This window comes from Notamacropus eugenii, chromosome 2 (genome assembly GCF_028372415.1).
Source record: "Notamacropus eugenii isolate mMacEug1 chromosome 2, mMacEug1.pri_v2, whole genome shotgun sequence".
Lineage (NCBI taxonomy): Eukaryota > Metazoa > Chordata > Mammalia > Diprotodontia > Macropodidae > Notamacropus > Notamacropus eugenii.
In genome coordinates this window covers 159,125,808-159,131,807 of record NC_092873.1, presented here as the reverse complement: position 1 = coordinate 159,131,807, position 6,000 = coordinate 159,125,808, and positions in this window count along the sequence as shown.

The following is a 6,000-nucleotide window of genomic DNA, read 5'->3' as shown; positions in this document are numbered from 1 at the left end:
TTGGACAAGTCACTTAACCCCAATTGCCTCATCTTGGGTCATCTCCAGTCATCCTGATGAGTATCTGGTCACTGGATTCAGGTGGCTCTGGAGGAGAAGTGAGGCTGGTGACCTGCCCAGCCCTCAAAACAAAGTCAAGTGCAAGTCATGTCATTATTTCTCTGATGGTATGATCTTCTTCGGCAACGAAGGAGGAACACACACACACAAACATCTTTCCATCTCCCAGCTCCATTTCTCTCTGGATGGCCATATCAACCTCTATGAAGCAGATGGCACTTTACCAAACCAGAATCAGCTCCAAGCCTCCATTCTAGTAGAAACCTCACCTCCTTCCTGCAGTTGCTATGCTTCATTGAGTCTTGTGAGCTTAGCATAAGGGAGTTGCCTTCCCAAAGGAGCAGTCAAAACATGCTTACTTATATACAGTGCTTTACTGGAACAATACAAAATACATAATAAAACATCTAGTGCTTGTCTCTGTTCCCACAACCTCTCCCAGATTTAGACATAGATAGCATATAAGAAGCATTGAATCCAGGAAATGCACAGGTCAGTTTTTCAACTTCACGATCTAGGGATGCAAATTCCTCATCAATTTACAACTGAAGTTTGACTCATACATTCATTCTGTCCAGTCTTTAAATGAAGACTTGGTAATTCTGGATCTGGGAGTGCTACCATACCTCAGTTTCTGCCTATCAGAATATTTCCCATTGGTCAAGGCCCAGATCAAGGACCACCTATTCCACAAAATTTTCCCTGTTTCTCCAACTGGAAATGACCACTTCTTCTTCTGAATTCTCCTAGCCCATTTTTTTTGTACATTTTCTTTGCACTTGACATATATCCTTGTATTACATCCCCTATCACCTCATATCTGGTTGGTCTCCTTGCCTCAAATCTCTCCCCAATCTAGTCCATCCACATTTTCTAGATAAGGAAACTGAGGGAGGTAGAGAGCCTAAGTAACTTGCCCAGGACCACACATCTAGTTTCTTAGTTAGAATTTGAAATCTTGTCTCCTTGAGTCCTGTCCTAGTAGATTATAAATTTCTTGATGACAGTGAGTAAGTATTATACCTCAGTTTCCTAATCCTCACTTCACAATAAGGTAGTTGACCCAGAAAATCTCTAAGATCTAGTTTCTGTGATTTTTATTTGTCTTCATACCTATTTCGAAGTACCTGGGTCCCTATATGCAGCATATTGAGTTAGAGAATCACACATTAATGTTATCTACATTATATTTTTTGGAGGCAAAATGATAGCTTAGTGGTTAAAGCACTAGGTCCGGAGTTAGGAATGTCTGAGTTCAAATCTGGTCTCAGACACTAGCTGTGTGACCCTGGGCAAGTCATTTAACCTCTGCTTGCATTATTCCACTAAAGAAGGAAACAGCAAACTACTCTACTATCTTTGCCAAGAAAACCCCATGGACAGCAGTGGAGTGCTATGGTCAACAGGGTCACAGAGTCAGACGGGACTGAACAACAATTGTATTTTTTATTTAATTTGTTAGACATTTTCTCACTATATTTTAATCTGGTTCTGGAGCTATCAGAAGTGTTGTGGTCCACATGAGACCCTCCAAAAGGTGTCTCATACCACTTCATGTATTCAAAACATTTGTGTTGACTACAAATCATGAACAGTGCTTAATAAAGAATTCTGATTTCAATCCTGAGGGAATTTATAATCACAAATGTCAGCAATGATGTTGCTAAAGCCAAATAAAAAAATATTGAGTAAAATGCATAAATTAAATGCACATTAGTAGCATTTTGGGCAAGCAGCAGATAAGCGAATGTAGAAAAGGGTAAGTCAAGAAATCAGCCTGAAATTTATTATTTCTTTTTCTATAATAATATATTATTATTATCTTCAACATGAAGATAAAGTTTCCATAGGATTATAGAGTTAGAACTAAAAGGAATCTTAGATCTCACCTGGTAAAACCCTTTATTTTACTGATGGGGAAAGTGAGAGAAGTTTGAGAGAAGCTAAGGGTTGTGCCTATAGCCACACAATTAGTATCAAAGACAGGATCTGAACCAGGTCCTCCTAACTTGAAATCCCATACTCTGTGCATGATTCATGTTGTTCTCATGCTCTCCCCTTGATTGGTTGAGAAAAGCTCCATAGACATGGATAAATTTCAGAACTCTATAAATAATGAAAAGAGAGATCATAGTGAGTTGAAGTAACAGAGGATTTTTTTTCCTGATGTAAGAAAAAGCTTCTCATACAGAGTGGGCACAGAGAAAATTTGTAGACTAGACAGATATAGGAATGGAATAGGAAGACAGAGGGAAATACGACTGATTGGTGGCAAAGAAGAAAGTAGGTGTTAATACTGATCTATAAATTGAGAGGAAGCTAGCTGGAGGCAGCTGGATGGATAGAATGCTGGGTAGGAGTCAGGGAGACTTGAATTCAAATCCAGTCTCAGACATTTACCAGTTACATGTCCCTGAGCCAGTCACTTAACCTCTGTTTACCTCAGTTTCCTCTACTGTAAAATGGGGAAGACAATGAGGCAACTACATGGCACAGTGGATAAACACCAACATTGGAGTCAGGAGGATCCAAGTTCAAATCCAGTCTCAGATACTTTCTAGCTGTGTGACTCCAGACACGACACCCCAATTGTCTCCATAAGAAAGAAAGAAAATAATAGCACCTATGTCCCAACATTGTTGGGAGGATAAAATGAGATATCTATAAAGGGTTCAGCACAGTAGCTGACGTATAGTAAGCGCCTTATAAATATGATTATTGTTCTTATTCTTATTAATGTCTATGAAACTCTCCAGATAGGTTGCTCCATGGTGAATGCAATGGGGTAGAGGAGGTAACATTGGGGAAAGGAGGATCAGGTTAGAAGGTCAGACATAAGGCATCAATAGTCCAAGCATGAAATGATCATGCCCTTCTGAACAACAGCTATGAAAATCCAAAGAACAGGAATTAGCCACAAGCTATGCATGTGTCCAGACAGGGAGCATTGAATTTGGAATACAAAGGCATAGGTCTGTGTCTTCACTCTGACACTGTGTGACCAGGAGCTATTCCCTACCTCACCTGTAAAATGGGCATAACAATACCCTACCAATCTCCCAAGGTTTTTATGAGGAAACAGTTCTGTAAACCTTCAAGCATAATATAAAGGCAAATTGTTGTTTCTGTTGATGATGATGATAATAAAGTGACACCAAGGTTTCTTTCTTGGACATTTAGTATGTACAGGGTCATGAATCATGAGGCAAAATCATTGGGTATATAGAGCAAGGAGGAAAATAAGATTTCCAGTTCTGACTTCCCATGTACCTCAGTACCAAGTAGTAGCCAGATGTTTGAAAAAAAAAAAAAAACCTTCATAACTTTGCATCTATTCTAAATGATTGATTTTCCTCTTTTTCAGTTCCCTGCCTCTGGATATGTATAAAAGACTTAATGAAGCCAACGAGTCTCAAGGCTAGAAACTAGCAACTTCCATTTGATTAATCCCTGTGAGCAGAGGTAGGTTCCATAATATTTGACTCAAAAACCAATCATCTTTACTGTATAATGTTATTTGATAAAATAATTTTAGTAGAATAATCTATTTATCATTCAATAAGTGCATAATTTAGGTTAAATTGCCCCCTGGAGGCAACCAAGAAAACTGAAATATCAAAACTAATCTGAAATACTGATGACTAATAATTAGGGAAAAAATTAAAATAATCACTACTTTGTCTACTAATAATTTGAAAAAATACAATTTTCCATTCATTTTACCTCCAAAAGACTAAACATTTTTCAAACTCCTGAGATTAAGTAACAATTAAGTAAAAAAGGCAAATTTATCGTTTTCCCCCTTTTCTCCACCACAAATCAATCACCCAACAAATATCTATTAAGCCCCTACTATGTGCCCACTATCAAGGAAAAAGACACTATACTGGAGTAGACAAATACTTAGATATACAGGTACATACAAAATATATAGGCACAAAATATAATATAATGATATATTGTACGTATAACATATTATATTACATATAATAAATACTTGTGAGTCCACACCCACTAAATCTTCTCCTTTAGATCAGCCAGAATTTATTATACAGCTTCATATATAATGAGAAATAGCACAATTTGCTTTAAAATATAAAGCATTGTGGTCACAAGAAAATACTATAACAGTTAGTAACCATCAATGTATATCAAACAAAAAAAAATCCTACTCACCACATCCCCCAATCATCAAGATACAATTGCTTGGCTTTATTTCAACCAAGACCAGGCCTTGAACCATGGTCAATCTAAGAAAGCTGGAAAGGTTAGGATAACAACTTGTCCCTTGGATGACTATGCAAAATGTTACATCTTTATGTCTGGTTTACCATTACTATTCACTGAACATCTATGAGAAATCAGAAATCAGCTACTAGTTGGAGATTGGATAAGGGTTTGCCCAGCATCTGGAAAAGAACAGCCACACTTATTGACAGGCCAAACCTGGGGGCAAAACTTATGTCTAGTCCCAAAGCTTTGTGATAGGGGTTAACTAGGTGGTGCAGTGAATAGACTGGCCCTGGAGTTAGGAGAATCTGAGTTCAAATCCAGCCTCAGACACTTAACACTTACTAGCTGCGTGATCTTGGGCAAGTCACTTAACCTCAATTGCCTTGCCTTTCCCGCTCAAAAAAAAAAAAAAGCTTTATGGTAATGTATTGGACTTGTGGAAAGGATCCTCAAGTACTCGGAAAATTCTGGGTAAGATTTCCTAAGAAAAAAAGAAAAGAAAAGAAAACTTAGTCTCTTTGAAATAGCCATGTGCAATGTTTGACAACCAAGAACAAGCCTCCTGCAGAGAAAAGAGATTTAGCTCATTAGTAATTATTGATGGTCTCAATCAAACCATATTTTCCTTTGTGAAATGATAAATGATTTTGTATCAGATTGATGCTTAATTGCTTGTAATAAAATGAGATAGACTCATAGAATAACTGATCAGTGTTCAGATTTTAATTAAGAGATACAAGAAGTCAAAGTTTGTGAACAGGCAGTTCTCAAATGAAGAAATACAAGAGATCAACAATTACATGGGAGGGGGGGAAAATGCTTCAAATTATTAATGATTAGTGAAATGCAAATTACAACAGTTCTGAAGATCCACCTCATATCTATCAGACTGGCGAATATGATATAAAAAGAAAATGACAACTGTTGGAGGGCCAGAAATTGGTAATTGTTGGGAAAGACAAACACTGGCACACTTTGAGTGGAGTTCTGAATTGGTCCAACTATTTGGGAAAATAGTTTGAAACTCTGCCCTTCCAAACTCACTAAAATGTGTATACCCGATGACCCAGCAACAGCACTTCTCAGCACTCTCTCTGATTTCAGACCCTGGAACAGCTCTGATATATGCCATCACCTGTAGAAGGACTTGCAAACCTGTTGGTCTTTTCTCTCTACACCACCTTCTTGGAATATCTTTTAGTGTGTTTCTCTTAAAGAGTATCTTGAAACAACTGCTATAAGTCCCTACGGGCAAGTACCTATTCAGTGGCGTGCCTCTCCTGCCCCTGCCCCACTATCCTGGCCAATCAGTCATATTCCCCTCCAAATAAGCAGTATAGAGTCCTCCTTTACAAACCACTGCAGTCTTGGACACAAAAGCAGGTCTACCTGTGGTAGAGGATTCACAGCTAATGAACTTAGAAAGGAAAATACATAAAGAGCTAGCGTGATTGACCAGACAACCACCTACTCCTGACAATGATTGCTATAAATTAAAAGGACATGGAAATACTTTACATATAATCTAGGTGGTTAAATTTCATTTTTTTAGCAGTAAAATCACATTTGTGTTCTGAAGGGGAATTCTGAACTTAACTGTCTGAATAACATTTTCAACACAGAAAAACCCTACAGATAAATAAGGTTTTGTCCCCTGTTGTGTTTCAACATAGAAGCCCTTCCTTTGATGTTGCAGACAGCTTAATG